At 42.0% G+C, this 20,793-nt stretch overlaps 1 long non-coding RNA gene across 3 annotated transcripts in view; it reads left to right on the forward strand.

Annotated features, from left to right (window-relative positions):
- LOC113459159 (uncharacterized) overlaps window positions 1-20,793 on the forward strand; it is an 88,519-nt gene that overhangs the window by 35,888 nt on the left and 31,838 nt on the right. For 2 of the 3 annotated variants that reach the window (XR_012578927.1, XR_012578926.1), the window contains exon 2: window positions 2,502-2,643. This is a non-coding gene — a long non-coding RNA (uncharacterized LOC113459159). Of the gene's footprint in view, window positions 1-2,501; window positions 2,644-4,144; window positions 4,742-20,793 lie in introns of all 3 variants that reach the window. The other variant, XR_012578928.1, reaches the window with a different exon arrangement.

The raw sequence follows: 20,793 nt of genomic DNA on the forward strand, positions 1-20,793 counted from the left end.
ATTGCAATTGGACAGCAGTTTTGTCTTGTTAGTTCTGTTGTTCTGAAACAGTAATAATAGAAGACCATTTCCTTGCCCGTATCTAGACACATGTAGATGTTACTGCAGGGTACCTCGGGAAGAAGCTACTATTTGCTGCCCGGAGTAACAGCCTGTGTGCGTGCTGTGACCTTACAATGAGTTTCAGTCATCTTGCTCCCTTTTCACTAAACCTAAGTCCATTCAAGCTTTCATTTACTGCTGCATAAGAACATATAACTGAGAAAATAGATAATATTAACTTATTCCTCTGCTTGAGCTATTCCATAGCTCTGTGCTGACTTCAGAAGAGCAATATCTGGTTCTGAGAGTAAAGGGGATCAGACTGGGGTTCACAAGCTGTGGAATTTTCAACAGGGCCTGAAGGAGAGGGGTCAGTACCCATTTGTCCGTGAAGCTCCCTTACACCCTTGTGAAAGTACCGTGTGCTGTGCTTATCTCTGCATTCCTAGTTACTAGTTCCAGATAGTTTAGGAACAGTCAAGTTATTGCTCCATACTATGATGAACATGATACACTGTTCATGTGCTATCATCTGGGACATCTGGGTGATTTAGGGACAAACAACTATCAGCAGTAGGTTAGGATATATGAAAGGCTTGTGCAAACTCTTCTGAAGCCAGTGTGAGTTTTTCCCATGACTCTGATTTGAAGCTAGATAGAAACATTTGGCATGAAATTTATGCATACTTCTTAGGCAGTGTCCCTGTAGGAAAGTGTGGAAATAAAACATTGAAGGAGGGCTTAAGAGAGACTTGCTCAGCTGTGATCAGTGGTGCACTCAAGACTGTGCTCTCAGGCATGCAAGCTGGTCTGCTCCAACTTCACCTACTCCATTTACAGTGTATTTACCTGTTACATTAAGGAAGAATGAAATGTTTGGTGGTTTGATCTATTAGATGCTCTTTCTGCTCCAGCTGTTGTCAAATACAATGAATTGTTACACAGCTGCTGAATTTATGCTGTTGTATGACTGCATTTGTAAGGAGGAAAAGCCCAGTCTGAAATGAGCCTGGTTTCTCAATGGCAGGAGCAGTTGCAGCAGGTGCTTGCTAAGAATACCTCTGGAAGAGAGAGGAAGAGCAAGTGTGCCTGTATATATAATTTTGCACACTGACACTCTTCCCAAGGCAACTGAGGAAATAAGCCAGCTAAGGTTGAAAATAGCAGCTATTCGACAATCATTTTGTCTAATTCTACAAAGATTTAACCAGACCTGTGTGTTTGTCATGAGATTCATTTTAAGAAACAGCTGTTCAAAGAAATCCTCTTATTTTTTTGCTGCCAGTCAGTATCAGTTTGCTTCCCCAGTAGTAAACATTCACCTCCACCGTGTGTCTATGTATTCAGCCAGTGGGAATTCACACCAAGCAGTCAGCACATCTTTATTACTGAGAATTTGCACTGTGTGCAGATGTTCCTGCTATTAACTTGAAAATCTGGCTGTATAGTGCCAGAAACATTTATGAATGTGGGATTCTCCTCCTGGGTCTGCTGCTGAAGCCTGATCATTTGACTGTAGTTAGTGGAGATCTCACAAACAATACACCAGCAGGACTGGTACAAATACTACTCTCAAAAGAAGTAGTTACTCGGGTGACCAGAAGGAGCTGCTCAGGTGTGTTTATTGTTGGTTAGAAGGTGCCTTTGAAGGTAAAATCTTCTAAGTAGTCACAGAATAGGTGCAGCAGTGTAATGATTTCTGACAATGTCTTCCAGCACTGACCATAATAAGACTCTGTGCCATGGTGTCTCTTCTTGAATTGATACTTATACATTATAATAATGTGGTTTTATGTGGATAACTCTCCACGAGGAACCAGAGAAGGATATTAATTTACACTGTACAGTCATCTAATTAAGTTGTTGAAATTAAAATTACTTTTGGTCACATTACTTTGGGCTGACTTTTAGTAATGTAAGAGCATGGTAGATGCCACTTAACATGTATTAGAAGGGCTGGGAAGAGAGATGGGTATGAGATGGTAATGTTTGCAGGTTATTAGCTTGTTTAGGATAGATAAATGTGGAAAGAGTGAGAAGCTTCACAGGGATATAGCCAAATCTGGGTATGGACAGTAGGCTGTGCAAATATGTGGGTGTATCAGTGAGTATTGGGGAGCTTGAGGCACGTAGGATCTATTAATACATCTCATGTGAGTTAACTGCAGCCACAGAGCCAAGGCACTTACTACCACTGACTGTCTAATGGTGCTTCCTTAGCACCATGCTTTAGAAATAAGTTCTATCTATTATGGATTACAGGACAAATTTATAAAATTTCTCATATTTTGCCCAGATATTGGCCCCTCACAGAAAAAAATACCATGTCCTGGATGATCTTGAGTGAACTAATCTGGCACATAAGTTTTTAAAAGATAAAAGGCTTTATAGACCATTTCCATTCTTCTGAATCATTCCCATTATTAACTTCATCTCCTTATAATACTTCTTTTCAACAGGAAGCTATCAAGTGGATTCCAAGAATGTGGTCATCCTGACCCAGCTCATTCAAATTCATTTGTCTCGTGATAAGAATTATAGACAGAATACACCAGGTGTACAGAAGAAGACAAATAGTTCAGATGTCTATGTGGAACCACTGTAAGTAGATCTTTTCTCTCAAGTAATGTAATTTTATCTTTCTGTATCTAATTGCAGGTGGTTGCTGAATCTAATTATGAGATTGCTCTGCTTTCTGTCTTAGCAATGTCTCTAAAGCCTGAAGCAATGAGACAAAAATCAAGATTATTTAAAATTATATGGAGTGATAGATTCCACTGTAGCACAGAAGGATATTTTTCTCCAGCTTTCATAGAATTCAGTAGTTTGAAACTATGTTGTCTTCTTTTATGGAAAAGTTATAAAACCTCCTGTAAGGTGAGAAGATTCATGAATTGGTTTAGTAGTCAATCACCAACATGTGAGACAGAGACTGAACTAGCCAAGCATTCTCTTGGGTACATTACCCCCAAAAGCTGTTTCTGACACTTCTAAAATGTAAATGATGATGTGATGCTTCTGCTTTGGTGATAATTTACTGAATTACCTGCCACTTGCATGAGGATTTCTGTTTGCAAAAACAGACACAGCTGGTTGTTCTGCAGTGTTAAAGCATATTGGTGGCCTCCTATTCATGGTCAGTGTGCCACCTGGAACACAACTTGGGAGTCTCCTTGCCAGCCACAGACCTCTGACACTTGAGCAAGAGCTGGCTCACCATTCAACCACATTCATACCTAACCCCATCTTTTAAATTATTCAGCAGGTTTGATCCCTGCACTAGAGGGCAGTCAGAGCCAGCTGCACCAGCTGGCAGACATGTTACACCAGCCCAAGGAAAGGTGGGACAAGTCTCAGGACCTTCTTTTTAGTCCCTCAGTCCCTTAGTGTTTGCCCTTTACCAGGGCCAGGAATGAGCAGCACAGGTTCTGCCACTTCTTTCATGAATGAGAAACTGAGATGCAGTGGCTGAAGGCCATGATTTCACTAGGACAGGGCTTCGACAGCTGGCACTGGTTTCAGTAAACATTTAAGAGCTTGCGATTGTCTGGAAAATCTGTGTCAATAGGTTTAGCTAGTCCCTTATACGACCACTGAAGCCATCAAAGCATTTCTGTTCCCTGCAAAGCTTTGTGCTATTCACAAGTCCAATTGACCTGCTCAACATCACCTTCATAAAATGACTGCATTCACTTATTTGGAAGGTCCTGCAACATCTTAAATCCTGTTTGAATAGTAAGCAAGACAATAGCAGTATCCATTCCCTCACCTGATTTCTCCCCAAGGCAGCTAAACATGCCTGGCTTCTGGCTGTAGGCTGGCATGGGCTGTGCCCTGTGGCATGTGGCATGACAAGGACAAGGTGTTTGGTAGACTCTTTAGGAGTGTGGGCTCCCATTAGACAGAATTCACCCAATATTTGGAAAGGTCTGCCATCATGTGAGTAGGGAAGTGTGTGTGAAGAACAAAGCAGAGGTAAAACTAGAATTTGATGGAAATAGGTCTGGGATGCTGAGTATTTGATTTATTTAGGGAGAAAGGAATTTTTCTCCCTCTTAGCCAGCACTGAATCATTAATGTATTTCTGAATTTGTCTCTTCAGAAGGTGGCATTGCCTGATGCCTCAGACAAGAATCTAAACTTGGTGGTTGCTAGTGCAACCTGGCCTAGCAGATCCTGTGCTGTGTTGGAGGAAGAACTCTGGCAACCGCCTGCTTGGATATTTCTGCCCTTGTGTGCAGCCAGATTTACAGCACCACAAACATGAGGAAATGATATCCAAAAAGGAACTTCACAGAAATACCATGCTGATAAGTGAATAGCAATTTTTTGTAAAGAGCAGTTGACTTTGCAGACTGACCACAAATGGATTTTGGGTAAAAGCTGGGGTTTTTCCATCAAAAAGCTGAAAAACGGCAGAGAAACAGAGGATGTCTTATTATCTCTGGTTGAGGGCCAAGTCACCAAGCCATCTTGGTCAATCCTCCTCCTCCTTTGGTGCTCACACGCAGTGCTCAAGACTGTCTGCAGCCCCCTAGCCAAGCCTGGCTTTCCACCATCTGCACCACACAACCTTTTCTTTGTGCCTGCTGCTGCTGTTCAGGGTGCTGCCAGTTCAAATGGCAAACATGGATACAAAGCATTACCAAAAGCAAAGCCTCGTGTGGAGGGGACAGTGTGCATCTGGACCTGGTCCAAGGTGAGTAAGTCATGTTTCTTCCAGGAACCAGGAAATATCTTCAGGGGATTTTTTTTCCCCTCCCTAATTCCTGCCTATTGTACTTATAAAGGACTGGTAATTTTTAAACAACCTCAAAGCACAAGGGGCACTCTGAGATTTTGCTTTCTCAGGTTTCATATCTGTTTACCTTACAGTAAGTCTAAATTAATAAAGGGCAATAGTAACATCTCCTTGCTTTGTTTTTTGGCTGGCATTTCCAGTCTGGTCTGGAACAGCTGAACCTAGGAAGGGATTCCCACTGTTGTCAAGGGCTCTAAATGAATATTCCAGAGCCAGTCCTAGGTTTCTTTTATTTTGCATGCCCTAGACTCCCACCAGTTTCACTGGGTGCTGACACTTTTTGCCATCAGATCCCCCAGCAGGGATCTATCTCCTGTGCTGAGGCTATAAGAGATTCGTTTCATTTCCCTGTCCTGTATGTAATCCTTTTCTGCAGCATAAAAACATAGGAAGTACAAAGCCCCACCATTCTGATTTCATAGTTTGTGCAACACCTTGGCACTCCCCTTCTGTAGGGGACTGCATGCAATGCAGGATAGTGAGGAGGAGGAGGAGAGCTAGGGCCTTGGGAAGTGCTTGTTCTGATGACTGACACTTGGTAGCTCTTGGAAATGACCAAAATAATTTTAAAATAAACCTAAATCCAAATCCTTCTTTAAAACACCAAGGTCCTTTCCTTTTTCTCCTTCCCCTTTCCCTTTCATCCTTTTTTTTTCACTTGTCTCCTTCTCCTTTTTATGTCTCCTCTCCTATGAGCACCAAGATTTCTTTTAACCTTCCTCTCAGTTGAGACCTCTCTCAATTTTTCAGAAATCTCTGGCCTCAAATGGGAGCTGATATGACAAAACCCCATGAGAGAGGTCTATTCTTACAGTATTTCTGGCCTATTTTTGTTGTGAGGAGAGATGGGTGTCCTCTGAAGCTCAGAATGGTGTCTGGGTTTTCAGATGTTTTCCCTGACCACTGTGGCACTTGTCCATCACTTGTCCAGAGCACATACTCTGTGTAAATTACCTATCTGCCTAAGGGAAAAAGGAGTCGCCACAGGGGTGAACTGCTGTCAGTTTGGAGAGTGAAAAGGTAGGAAATGTCACTCTGCCTTCTCTTTTGAAGGGAAAACGGTGAGACAGTATATCATAAAATGACCACTTGAAAGGTAGAAAAGGACAAAAGGACTGAACTCAGTCACATTTCAGGTCAGCTGGGTGCCAGGTTTTTTTTCATCCAAGGTATGAAAGCTGTTTCAAGCTTTTTTCTTCATGGCAGTAATAGTAGACAAGGTCTATGAATAGGAAACTGGAAGACAGAGACATAAAAAGGACAATTGCTTCATAACACAAAGGTGGGGCTATTCCCAAGGAGAAAATGGTGGCCCATAAAGCTGGACGTAGACTACTTTTGGATGAGGCAGCAGGGTAAGCAGTAGCACAATTCCATCAGCCTGGTGCTTGCTCTGGTGCTGACAAGGGACTTGGCTACTTGTGCCTTTTCAGCCTGGTGCTTGCTCTGGTGCTGACAAGGGACTTGGCTACTTGTGCCTTTTTCTGGAGCTTTGTTAGCCAGTTTAAAACCAGCCTGTTTTTGTCAGTGCAGGCTGAGGTTGAAGATGTGATTTGGGTTGTGAAAGAAATGGCAGACCAGAAACTGCAACACACCCTGGCACTCCATGTCTTCTCTTTTTCCTGTATTATCCAGTACTGTCTCACCTTTGTCTGTCACCTTGCACCAAAAATAACATCATATCAGACTGATTCCTGGCATATCATTTTGGGGGCACAGACATGCTGGACTCTGTCAATGAAGTTTATATACCACGAAAAGAATTCTTAAAAAGAAATAGACAGTTCTACAGTTCTCTAAAACTCTTCATTGACCTGCATTAAGACTTCCACATAAACCTCCTTAAAAGCTCTGCAAGTCAAATCCTACTTCCTCAATGCTTTTTCCCATAGAATTTGGTGGGACTCAGATGGCATGGTTAATTTGGAAGGCAAATACCACAGAGATGATGCCCAAGGATAGAAGTCCATTATATTGCCATCATGGTGCAGAATATATCCAGGCAAGGGCAGAAGAGATGGCAGAACAACAAGCCCTATTGTGTTTCACTGTACTAAGAACCAATTCCATGGCAGCAATGATGTTGATTTAGTGGTAATTTTACATAACAGTTTACCAGACTAGCACTGCAATTCCAAACAAAGCCCTAAACCTTTAATAATAATGCCTGGGTTTAAAGGAAGATGTATTTCACCTGGTTTTGCCTCTTTTGATTTCCTTTTCCTTTGGAAAAATGCCCAACAAAAAGCATGTGTTTTACTTGTACACAGTAGTACATAAAATGAGAAAACTTTCAAAATTTTTCTCTTCTTGTTTTAGAAGTGGATTCAAGCCTATAAATAGATGCATTCTTTACAGCATTAGCAGTTTGTTTCAGTTTTAATCAGCCACATGATGCTATCCCAATATAATTTAAACTGTAATCATCTTTTGTCCAGAAGCCCATATATTAGCATTGCTAATAAGAACTTACTAAGGTGGCACTCAGGTGGGTTTTATCCCCTGAATGCTGCCAAGTAGTTAAGTAATAATATAGTCAGAGATTTGAAAGGCTGCAGTTGAAGTACTCTCCCTAGTTATAAAATGACTCTTCTGGGAACTAACCATCCAGTTAGTACAATTACTTATTTCCAGTAACAGCAGGTCAAACCCGGTTCAAAGGTAAAATACCTGGTGAAATGTAATGGCATAGTTTACAGGGAAGTTCCTCTCTGAGAACAAGTATGATCACCTTGAAGCAAGTACATTAAAAATCCTTGAAGATTTGTACTGTACACGGTGTTGCTAGAAATGCTGCTTTATTCAAATTCTAATATTAAATTTAAGCAAAAAATTAATAGGTTTTTTTCTTCATGAATGGGTTGTGGCAATGTGTAGGGCAAACCCAGCTGACGCTGAACTCTAAAATGCCTGATTTAGCAGAGCTCAGGTGAAATCCAGGAAGAATATTGCTGTGCATGGCAATCTGGAAGCGTGCACATAAGCAAATGTTCTGGTACCATGGACATTTTAGATCTGAAATATATGTGCAGCCTTTCGATCAAAGGGTTCCTAAGTGTTTTATTATGCTGATCTATCTAATAATATTGAGCGAACTCCAAAGTACCAGTATCTGGTAAACATTCACTTACCCACCTCTGATATGGAGCAATTGCAGGGCTTAATCACAGTTACACTCTAACAGCATGCAACAAACTAATTTCAGTTTTGTGGCAGGAAGACTGGAAGCTCTTACACATGAAATGACAGGAGAAAGTCTTGCAGCTGATACCCTTGCCATAGTTTCATGTGTACGTACCTCAGTCTTTCCAAAGGAGCAGAGGAGATGGAATGTGAGCTTAGGGGCAAGATCCTGAGTCCTGCTTGGGTATGGGGATTGCCCTGGGAGTTCTCATGGAGGGGAAGGTGGGGAGGGTGCGCAAGCACTGGCCCAGTACAAAGAAACTAGTAGCAACTGAGATCTCCTTGAGGGTACCTAGAGCATATGAAGGGGGAGGGAATGGGGACACAGACCTTCAGTGGTGGGTAGGTGGGTGGCTTTGGGAAAGGGGTGAAGGAGTGTGAGTGTTTGCAAGGCCTCTTCACCCGTGTTGTGTGGTGTTGCACAGGTGTCTGTGCAGGCAACAGTGGGGACTTCAGCACCTCTGCTGTGAGTCCCAGCTATTCTGAAATATCTGGCACTGAGTGTGTACAAAATGCCAGTTGTTGTCAAGGCTTGGAAGCGGTGTTGGTGGCTCCAAGTGGAGATGGCCCAGAAATGGCACTTCTGGGTTAACCACTAGTGGCCAAATTAAACACAAGGTGCTGCAGCAAATGGGTGTAGGCTTGTCACAGAAGGTGATTGAGAGTACCAGGAAGGGCGGCAGTTCAGTAAAGGACAGGGCAGCGTGATCTTAAGACAGACAAATGGCAGGAAACTAGAGGAGGAAGAGAAGGAAACACTCATCCCATATTCCTCGAAATCTCTCACTGGCTCCTCATTCATCAGGCTTAATGGTATTGCCACGCTTTTCTGGCATTTGAATTGGGAAAGGTTCAAATGTTGTTCAAATGCTGAATACGGCAAATCAGCCAGAATCACCATTTTCTTCTGCCAGTGGGACAGAGAAGAACCACAATTTTGCCTATTGCAGGGGAAAAGGGAGTTAAGTTGTTGGAGCTGGGGTATAATAGCACTTTTTCTAGGTATGCATGGGGTTTAGATGTTGGTTTTTTTCCTCCATACCAGGCTTTTCCAGCTCTGAATTATTTTAGTTAGAGCATGTTACTATTTTAATCTTCATCAGTCCTAACCATTGACCTAGTATGTCTTCTGAAATAAAATGCATTATTTGATATGGGATAATTTGTGTCAGTTTAAAAAAATAAATTGCATGCTCACCAAACAAAGAGAGCCCTTAAGGACCAGGTCTCAGGCTCTGTATTTGCAAATGAGTGCTGACTCAGGTAATTGAGTTTTTGGCAAGATTGTGAGCACCCCACAATGTCACAGTGAGGCACAAAATATATTTAAGCATCTATTTGCAAAGATCATGCATGTGCTCACCCCATTTGTTTACAGAACTATCCTAAATAAAAGGTCAAAACATCATTGTAGTTTAGCTACAAGATTCTGAAAATAAAGAACAAGCAGCATGATTTCCTTCTCAAATTCAGTGTATTATGTGTTAATTTAAAACTTTCCACTCCTGTGGAGATCAAGAAGTCAACCTAGCTAGAGGCAAATAGTGAAGATAAAGACTTTGAATTGTTCTGACCCTGCAAAGAGAAAATCCCAAGCACACAAATCAACTCTTCTATCAGTAAAATAAATCAGGTCCTTAACATTTTCACAGCCATATCTGAGTCATGGGGTTTTAATAACACCACCAATAATGCCATTGCCAATTATTTAATTATTCAAGGAAGAACATCCCCAGCCTAGGCTTTTGACCAACTCTCTTCTTGCCATTGCTGGAGGATTGCTTTGATAAAAGATGGCCTTACGGTGGCAGAACCCTGTGGAAGTCTGTGGGAGTTTGCTTTCACTGTGACTTGTAGGAAATGGTGAAAAGCTAAGTCTGATGGTGAGTGCTGTCAGGCAAATGGCCAAATCCAAGAAGGAATGCAGGCACCTAAACACTCACTGACAGGCTGTGACTTACATTTCTTCAGGTGGCCTGCTCCTGTATCTTCTTTTTTCTTTCAGGATTAACATATCAAAGTGCAAAAGCTTGTTTATTTTCACAAAGAATAAAGAATATGTGTGTTTTCAAGAGACATGGGCAAGCTGGTCAGCAGTGCAGCAAGGAGAGTCTGGGGAGGGATGATTAAAAATCCAGGGGTAAATTTAGATTACTTGACATGCAGATGGGCTGTGTTGAATGCACAGTGCCTTGGCTGTACTGTGTCGCTGGGCAGAGGGTGGCAGTGAGTCTGGGCACAGGCAGTGATGCCTCACAGCCTGCTGATGCTACTGGTGAAGCAGGGGTATCCAAGGATTCAGTCCCAGAGCAAATGGGGGCAGTGCTCTGGTGGCCCTGAGTGTCTTGTGCAAGCATCCTACCTGCCCCAGGTTTCTTAAAGAAAAGCAGGGCATGGAGAGCTGTATCTGCCAGGTATTTTGCATCTTTGCAGAAGTCCTCAGAGGCTACTAAACCTTACAATCGTGGGGCCAAGAAAATACAATGTGACTGAAAAACTTCTCCTATACAGATCTAGGAATGCATCAGGTCTAAGCATGGGCAGTCTACTGAAATGCAGCTATATTGCTTTGGTTTAGGAGCTGATAAGCCAAACTTTCATCAGTATCCACCACATATACAGATTTCCCTGAGAATTCCATGGTTTTCCCAGCCTGTGCCTTTTCAAGGTGGCATCACTGTGTTATTAGAGTCACTGCAGTTTATTGCTGGGGACACTCACACCATGCAAGTAAAATCCTGGCACAACACCTTCTTTCCAGTGTTGTTGTTTCTCTACTCTATGTGGAAGGTCTTCCAGACCAACACACAGGTACAGAAAAACATTATACAGGAAATTAATGCTTCCCTGGGCAGGCACAGAGCAAAGAGGATTTGTTCCACCCCTGTCAGATACCTAGAAGGTTAATCTTGGTATCCTGGGACCAGCTCTTCCCTGGCTGCCACCTTTCATGATCCACAGAGGACTTTGCATTGCTTTGATGCACAGTCTCCAGGGCTGGGTTCATCAACCCTCAGAGCTCACAGAAGCACAGCCCACACCACAGTCAGCAATTTTGTCTCCTGACTTGACACAGACCTTCACTTCATTTGCAGCTGCCCTGAACTTGCAGCTAGGTAGGATGAACAGAAGTTTTGCTGAAGTAAGATTAACAAGTTCAATCCTTTATAAACATCCAACTTCCAGAAGTGGATGTGGTCTAAGGAGACACATAAATGTTTTATTACTTTGTGAGAAGGTAAAATGTTGCTTAATTCATTGCAGCAGGTTAGGATTTCTATTAGAACATGTGGCTTGAAGAGTATTACAAGCTTTTTGGAGAGAGTGAGACAGAAAATAAATACACAGAACCATCACATATGTATATAGCTACTGAAAAAAATTAAACATTTTAAGTGCAATACAAATAGCAGTGACAAATTATCCATCTCTTTTGTTCTTAGGGAAAAGTATAATAAAATTGCAAGCCTTGATCAATGGTAGATGAGTCATTTAATGACAAATGACTCGTCATGTAGTGCCGAGTCCAAACCTTTTAATTCAAGTACATTTTAATCTCCTGTCCTGTTTAATTATCCAATAATGGCAACTTGGATGGAGAATGATAGACAGTGCATACAAAGTATCTTAAACTCCAAATTTTATTTGTAAGCTATCAGTGAAGAGGATGCTAAATAGGCTAGATACTGACCTCTCCTGAGTGCTATTGCACTTACTTAACCCAGATGAGGAGCATGCCTGAAAAGTTAAAAGGAGTTCTCCAGAACTTAAATGAGACAGAGAAGTCATCGCACTTTGAAAGGCAGAAAGAAAAATACATGACAGCTTGCATTATGACCTAGAAACTCAGTCACTGAATTTTTATAACCTTTCTGCTAAAACCAGGAACATATAGCCCTGCCATGCTCCAGAAACTGTAACATCCTGTCAGTTTCTATGGAAAATGCGACTATTCTCTCAAGTTACTGTAGGCCTTTGTTTTGTTTTGCCTTTTATCTACCTTGTTTCTCCTAGTCTTCAGCCTTATGTGTTTGCTAAAGCTATTCAAGAATGTAATGCCAAACAATGCCCTATTTTTATTTGAGAAGGCAGCCTCTCAAATGTACTCATCTTAGGCAGCAATAGCTACCTTCACCCACAGTTAGGGTTGCACAATCATTTCCATTTCAAGAGTTCTTTTTTTGTTGTTGTTTTTTTCCCCCTGAAGTTGCTTGTAACTTCAGTAGACTTAATCATTCAGACTGAAATTTTCCATGCTGGGCATGTACCTCAGGCCTCTTTTCCCTAGTTTAAAAAATACCAGCTTCACTATCATCCATTTCTGAGAACAAGATGATGCAAAACGTGTGCACTTCCCACATCAGAAATCTTACTATAAATTGAAGCATTCTGGTGCATTCACTCCTTTGCCTTGTTTGGAGGTCAGTGCAAAGCTGCTCTGCTTCTTATAAGAACCTTTGTCATTACCATGGTATTTCTGGAAATTTGAAAAAGTGCAGGACTGAAACACTTCAGCTCTCCCTAGTTAGAAGGAACCTAGAGTTTGCGAACCAAATTCTGCAAAAAATGTGCCAGCCTTTCACGTGGAAACCAGCACAGCCTGAAGTGTCACAGCAGTGACACAGCACCTGCCTGGCCTCAGGCAAAGAGGACAGGCACTAGAGAGAAGGTCAGCCACAGGCAGAGGATTTTCCTCTCCAGGTCCATTAGTAAAACTGTGTTTATTGTTCATGTTCAGCACATCATTTACTCTATTTTTCTCTTAGAGAAAGTCAGTGGTCTTTTTCACCAGGAGTGAAAAGTTTCTCTGTAATCTCAGGTGGGAAAGGGCTGATGAGGAGTTGATGTTCCTGCTATATCAGATAATCCTTGTGAGGACTAAGGTGAAATTTTGATGCTGCCCCTGTTTAGTTTCCTTTTAATACCTCAAAAGCATTGTGAAATGTACTTCACACACCACCATTAACACTGCATCCCTTCAGAAGCCAGATCTGCCATTGCAACCATATTCAACTACCATTTATGGCATGACAATGGCGTGGAGAGTATAGAGAAACAATTCAGAAATTATGTTGTCACTGTGACCAGCTGGAAAGCCACATCCACCTCCAGACTCCACTAATTAAACTGTCTCCCCTGGGACTTATGACTTTTCCTTATTAAGCTTCAAAGTATTATCATTTTCTTTATGTCAAGCTTCTTCCTCTCATCCCCTCTCCCTCTGGCCTATGTTAATGAAAATATTACTACACAGTGAATAAAGAGCGTAGATGTGGTGAAAAGCAAGCATTATGGCAAGATATTAAACCTCTCATAAAGTGTCAAAAAAGAAAAGGCAAAAATGCATTTTTTGAGATGCATAGGCTCTTTTAGTTACATTTTTCTTCTTCTGACAGAAGAGGTAGGAGCAGGTCTCTGATTCTGCCACAAGCCTGGAGCAGCTGGGGACAGGCCTACTGCAAGCCTGGAGAGCACAGCACTGCCTGGGGCAGCAGAGTGCTGGGGCTCACTGCCACAGGGCTGCTTGGGCAGCAGAAAAACTCAGGGGACTGCTGGAGTTTTGCTGCTGCAGAAAGGGCTGGATTCCTTCCCTGGCACCTCGTGAATGAGGACAGGGTCTCAGCACGTCTGGCTCCCATTCTCCTGTTTCTTCCTCCCATCCTTCTGAACTGACACCTGCCTCCTCTCTCAGAGCAGCGATGGTAACTTTTCCTGTGCAGCTCAGTTAATTTGTTCAGTAAGGCAAGATGGCGTTACTGCTGAATAAATAACAGCATAAGATCCTTGGAAAAACTTCACTTATTTAAAAGTATTTCAGAGTGTTTTCTCCTAGAACTCTGAGTTCTAGGAACAAACTGGGAATGACTGAGGATTTGCCACCAATCAGTTATGTGGTCATATCAACCTCAAGCCGCCTCATACAATCACACATCCCCTTCAATTTGCTACTTAACACACTTATGTGAAAAGTTCTGACAAATGCAGACACAAGTGATGTCAAAAAATAGTAAACATATAACCTTTTCATAAGTATATCAACAAAACCAGTGAGACAGTATTTCATATTTGCTGGTCAAGTTTGCTCTTGGGATAAATATTAAAAGATGGATAACCCCAGCAGCTTCAAATATGACTTTTGTGGTGGGCTACATTAGGATTGATCATCCACAAAAGATAACAACAGGGATCCTCACTCTTGTGCACACCTTTAAAAAATTTGCAATGGAGTCATTAAACTGAAAATGTTTGTGTTTGAGAAAGTTGCAGTGCTAAAGTGGCTGTAATACAGAACCTCTGATACCTTTTTAACTTTGCTTAACTTTTAGTACTAATGACTTTTAAGGGGTTTAGTTATCTTAAACTGCTCTAAAGGCTTAGACTGGTTTTAGCAGTTTAACTTACAGTTGTGCCACTTCATAGGGGTTGAGGGATCTCAGTTAAAGCAGTGTGTAGTCAGGACATGTCAAGACACACACTTAAACTCTGATAAATGTTCAACATGTTGAAGCAGTCATAGTTTTCAAGCTTTTTGTCCCTGATTTTTTTTAATAGAGGACTATCACACATAAACATAGAGCTTTTTTGACACTGAGGCTCAGGGAAAATAGTAATTCCCTCAAAAGTTAAGTATTAACTCTGAAATTAAAGTTAAGTACTAAGTCTGAAACTAAAAGGTGAAAACCCAAAGTGATGCTTCAGTGCTTTTTGGCATTTTGGAGACTTTCACTGCTGTCTTAGGATTGCTCTCTAGGAGTAGATCATTGAAACCCTAAGTAGTGCTTCTCATCTGCTCATTGAAGTGACTGCATTACTCTCTCCAATGTGAAGAAGGGCAGTTGACAAAGTTTCAGGGGTTTGCAACAACTACTTTATTTTTATTGCGATGTAGTAAGAAGACACCAGTTCCTCTCCTTGGGGAGGCAACTCACTATTCCCATGAAACCGGGCTGAACCTCAAAGACCCAGCAGGCCAGCAGTCTGCCTGAGGTGTTCATGTAGGAGGCAAAGGCAGATGACCATGTATTGCATCGAGAAGAGACCCAGGGCAGAGAAGGGATAGGGCAGTGAAGACTGGGCAAGGAACACAGAGGGTCCCAAAGCTGGTGACAGTGAGCACAGGTGTGGCTCTGTGGTGGAGCATGTTAGCTTTGCTAATCAGTATCTGCACAGCCTAGCTTTTTCCAGCACAAATTGCTTCTTATATTGCATTAAATTCACATCATACAGTTGTGCTGAAAGGCTTTCTGGAATTCAAACTGCAGAGGAGGGTTGCAGACCTGTGTTACTTGTCTATTATTGAAGAGGTCCATAGCCAGATGATTGGTTACATCTTCCTATCACAACTCCGCACTCCTTCCAAGAGTCTATTTGCTCACTGGCATCTCTCCTCCAAGGAGAGATGGCTCTGTGATTGATTCAGCTGGAAATGTAAGAATGGACCTTGCTGAGTGAATATTTCTGTCTGACAGATGCTTAATGAGCTTGGCACACTGCTAGGAATATTTCATTAGCAATAACAGTAGTACTGTCTCTCTAGTAAAGATCTTTACAAACACAGGAGAGAGAGGACTAAGCCACTACAGCAGTACTCTCACCTGAGGCAGCTACAAAAACATCCCTTTTGCTGCTGCCACTAGCTCTAACTGGGAAAAGAAAGAGTCTGTTTGCAATTGTGCTGAAGAGGTAATGATGATGTGTTCCTGATTTTTATATAAGTTTTATATGATACCACAGAAATCCTTATGATTATGAGAAATACATATGAACAGCAAGAAAAAAGAATATGCCATTGTGTTTCTGCAGCTCCTAATCCAGTTTTTAGAGTCTATTGGGCACAAACACATTAGTCTGACATTAGTCACAGGCACAGATGATTTGGGCTTTGGGCTCTGCCTCACCTCTGTCATTTTAAGATGAGGCTCAGACCATTCTCCTCTTCCCCTTTCACCTGTCCTTTGGCACCATCATCACTTAACTACTTTATGTTACAAATACCTAACCAACCGCCTTGTGAGGAAAGAGACTGTTATTGCACCCATATGACTCATCAGAAACTGTAGAACAAGAGGATAAAGTAGACTATCCAAGAATGTATTGAAAACTTCAGCAAGTCAGAGAGTTCAACCTGCTTTTCCAGATTTTCTGTAAGCCACTGGACTTCAGCGGAGGAGGCCTGCACTGTCCTAACATGCTTGTCAACATACCTAATTAAAATCTCCAGGATAAAAGCACATGCAGAAATTGGACCCTTTGCACTAGATCAGAATTCAGGAAAAAACCCCAAATATTCACTCTTTAAATCCCAAATGTTATTGTTCTCTATAGCCTCCCTTTATTGTCAAGAGCTCTGGATTGCATATACAGGTTTACTGCAGTCAGTTCTGGGAAAAAAAAATGCAGGAGCAATCTGACTGCATCCAGCAATTTTGCAAGAAATCACAGAACAGCTTACAAAAAGGACAGAGAAAAGATAAACTGCATATTTGTAGCCTGGCTCAAACTTTCCTAAAGAGCTAATGTGTGAGAGAGATCAGAAATTTAAACTACCCTGTTCTGCTGGTTCCCAATTGTCCCCACAATATCCCTAAGCATGGGAAGTTATGCAGGAACAAACAAAGGCACACATAAAACCATACCTGGAATTGCAGAAACAAAAATGAAAAGCATGCTCTCCAGAGAATCCAGAGAAAAATACCTGTGCAATTACTGTGAAACATGAAAATGTAAAGCTCAGAAAAGGTTTTTCTGCTGTTACTTGAGACAGTAGAGATTTAGTAAATAAAGGGTTTCCATCAAAAGGTGAATGAGTAAGACCACTGTCAAAGAAAAACCTACCAGAACCATACTAGAACCTTCACTTGCTTTGTGATGTCAGCCTGTCTTTAGAAAGCTGTGAAGGCAGTGCTGAGCTCAGCATAGTGCCTGGGCTTTACTTTCTTTTACACTAGAGCCTGGAGAAAGTGACCAATCAAAGGTGCTCATGCAATGTGGTTGTCACCCAGACTACTTCTCTTGCCACCAAGAGAAAAGATGGAGAAAAAGAATCAATGTAAAGGGCTGAAATTAACAAAGTAAGGGAAGACAAAACTAGGTCTGGAGGCCAGGGAAGTCCAGAACGAGATGCATCCCAATGCTGGAACAAATTTCTGTGGACATGAATATATATTATTCACCCTTGGGATGAAAGTAATGCTATAATAATTCTCCAATGAAAGAAAGTGTTCTCAGCATCAAAAGAGTTTTCTAATTGAAGTTTGGACTAAGACAAGAAGGACAGGCTTGTTCTTAACTTGTCCTTAGGAGGAGATTGAAAAGGTGACTAAAGATTTTTGTAAGAGTTATTTCAGTTCAAAGAATGAAAGAGGCTTGAAGTAATTTGCTAAATATAAATACAGAAGACTTATAGGTCAGGAGAGTACTTTTTGTCCATGTCTGCATCTGAAACTAGATGACCTCTCTGGTTGAACTTCTGCTTCTCATTTCAAAGCACAGGCTGATATCCCTCATCTCTTGAAGCTGAACAAAAAGGGACCATTTTTCAGTGTAGCAAGCTGCATTCTACCCTCAGAGCTACTGAACTTGCAGTCAATTTAAATCTAATGTGAAAATTGAAAAAGAGAGACCAGCTGTGATTTTCATGAAGCTAATCTCCTTTCTAACAAGAATACTTAATAATTCTCAAAATAGCCCTTGAATTCCTTTACTTCTCTCCCTGCAGACATCAGGCAGGGATGTCTTCTCTATGAGCCTCCTGGATGAATTTTGGAGGCATATCCTCTGTTATTAGCAGATACAAGTCACCAGGTTAATGGGGAGGTAGGGAGCGGAGAGAGCAAACAGAGATCTAAGTGCCAGGGACAAGTCCCACAGAGAGCTGTAGAAGATCTACACAACAAATCACATCAAAAGAAGCAAAAGCTAATGTTTACCTCCTCCTAGGTTTAATGCTCTCAGCTGCAGAAAAACAAAGCAGAAGTGAAATCAGGAATAAAATCCAGTCATGGTTTGAATTGGTTTCACCTGCTTTTGAGTGCACAGGTTGATACAGCTGTGAGATGCTGAGGCATCGCCTTAGAGAGACAAGCATTGCTGGCAGAAGTTTTGTGCCAGCTAAATAGATAAGTGAAGCTATAATGGACTATAGGTTTTTTCTTCAGGAATTCCATTTTATGGAAGATTACAAATTGCATTTATTGATCATTTTATTGAGTGAGGAAGAACTCTGAAAAACAATAATTCTTTTTATATCTTAGACTTGCCAGACAGAGAGAGTTAGGGCTTGTGATTTCCAAGAGCCAGTCCCAGTAAGCTGACCCAGAACTTCATCATGCCATGGAGACCTGCAGTGTGATAGTGTGCTAAGAATATTGGGGAGAAATATGTCCAGGGAAAATAGCAGTTGTGCATTCAGTGCAGGATTCAGCTTGTGGGCAGGATGCCAGGTGCAGAGATCCATATGGAATGAGGACAGTAAGGATCAGCCTGTTTGTTTATTTGATCCATGAGAGGGAAAGTCCAATTCTAGGACCAGGGCAAAAGCACCATGGCTGCATGATGCTCAGTGCTGAAATGGGACATACTTACTCTGCTGTGTCAAATGCTTTTTAAAGAAGTGAAGGGACACTCTGTTCTGGCAGATTGTATATCATGCACAGTCTGTCTGTGCTTCACTGACTTCGTGATGAGTCAAGTGTGGTCTGTCCTTCCACAGCTAGTGTAAGTCCTCTATATGAATTTAATCGTTCCTAGCAGTGCTAAATCCTGTGAGCTTTGGCTGAAAAGATGATTAAAATGTGATTGTTTGCTTGCATCTGATCCAGATGAGACCTATTCTGCCATGACCCAGTAGTGTGCAGGCCATGTATCAATGGTTGCAGTGTCAGTGTTCATGTCCATCCCTTGCCTGTGCAGAGTATGGTGTGGGCTCCTCAGACAAAACAGTTTGTGATCCTGCAGCTGGAGATCATATTGCAGTGTCTTACCACCAGCAGGGCACAAAGGTTTCATAGGCAGTTTTAATTCTGGCATTTCCTACCCGTGAGTGGATGATTTTGTCCCCTTTGTGATGTTCTTTTTGTGTGTCATATGATCATAAGTCTACACTTGTGAGCATTTTCCTTGCAATATTTGGATATTTTGTCTATAACTCTTCAACAGTGGGCTTTTGTGTCTTCCTTTGTAGAACTTTTGCTACTGCTCAGTTTATAATCTTTAGCGATCAATTCTGCTCTGAAACAAAGCAGTCTAAGACATGATTGCTTAAGCATCTACAATAATGAGACTAAATGTTTTGGCATTGAGGAGCTGCCATAAACAGAGCTTCTTTTGTGATGGATTCCTTCTGGAAATTATTGAAATCTCATATCAGTATTTCTTGTTCAGTTTTAAAACATACTGCTTCTTTTATTACTTGCATCCCTAGCAATTCTTTCTGTCTTTCAACAAATTAATAACCCAGCTGTGTTAGAAGCCAGGTTTGCATGTGAACTTGAGGGTGACTTTCACCAGGATGCAATTCAGCCACGTGCTGCACCAGGTGCCAGGTGTTGGGGCCAACCTGGGACAAACACTGAGCTGGTTTGTTACAAAGCTCTTGGAAGTAAGGCTGCTTTTGTGTCTCTGCCAGGAAAGAACAAGCAGCCTTCCTTGCTGTGAGGCTGCTCACCATGTCTCTAACCAGGGGCTGCTGGCAGCTGTCGTCCCATTAGGAGCTACAGTAGATAACCTGCTTTTGAAATCCGAACTTGTCCTTGGTAAGATCAAAAGTCCTCACCCTGCAAATGAAGCACACTTCTAAATAAATGCAGCACCTCTTTATAGCAGTGTCAGGTTTTTCAGCAACTTGGCAGAAGTGAATTTAGTTGCCCTAAGCAAGAGGAACAGATACTGAGATAAAATCATAGAATGGTGTGGTTGTAAGGGACTGTAAAGATCATCAAGTTCCAACCTCCTTGCCATGGGCAAGGACATCTTAACAGGCCTCAGCTCTACCCAACCTGCCCTTGGACACTTGCAGGGGTGGGGCAGCCACAGCTTCTCTTTTAGTTTTTTACCACCTTCACAGTAAAAAAATTCTTCCTAATACCTAACCTAAACCTGCTCTCTGTCAGCTTAATGCCAATACCTCTTTTCCTATCACTACATGCCTTTGTAAAATGCTCCTCTCCAGCTCTATTGTAGATTCCCTTCAGGTACTGGCAGGGGTTCTAAGGTCTCCCTGCAGCCTTCTCTTCTCCAGGCTGAACAATCTCAACTCTCTCAGTCTGTCTTTATAAGAGAGGTGCTCCAGCTCTCTGATCATCCTTGTAGCCTGCTCTGGACTTGCTCCAGCAGTTCCATGTCCTTCTTCTCTTGGGGCCCCAGATCTGGATGCAAGACTCCAGGTGGGGTCTCACCAAAGCAGAGCAAGGGGGAAGAATCCCTTCCCTTGCCCTGCTGGCTACACTGCTTTGGATGCAGCCCAGGATATGCTTGGCCTTTTTGGGCTGCCAGCATGTGTTGCTGGGTCATGTTCAGCTTCTCATCCACCAACATGCCTCCTTTGATCTGTGATGCTGAGATCTGCTCCTATGACAGAACATGGAAGGAAGGGACAGGGTACAGATAGAAGAGCAGTGGTGGTGACCCTGTGTAGAGATCAGACGAGCAAGGAAGACCATGGTGTTAGCCCTGATGTTGGAAATAGCAGCTGTCCACATATTCTGTCCCCAGTCAGCCAGAGGTGGAAGCAGCAGAAGACAGTGTGACTCTTCAGCACTCTGGAACAG

This window comes from Zonotrichia albicollis, chromosome 2 (genome assembly GCF_047830755.1).
Source record: "Zonotrichia albicollis isolate bZonAlb1 chromosome 2, bZonAlb1.hap1, whole genome shotgun sequence".
Taxonomy (NCBI): Eukaryota; Metazoa; Chordata; class Aves; order Passeriformes; family Passerellidae; genus Zonotrichia; species Zonotrichia albicollis.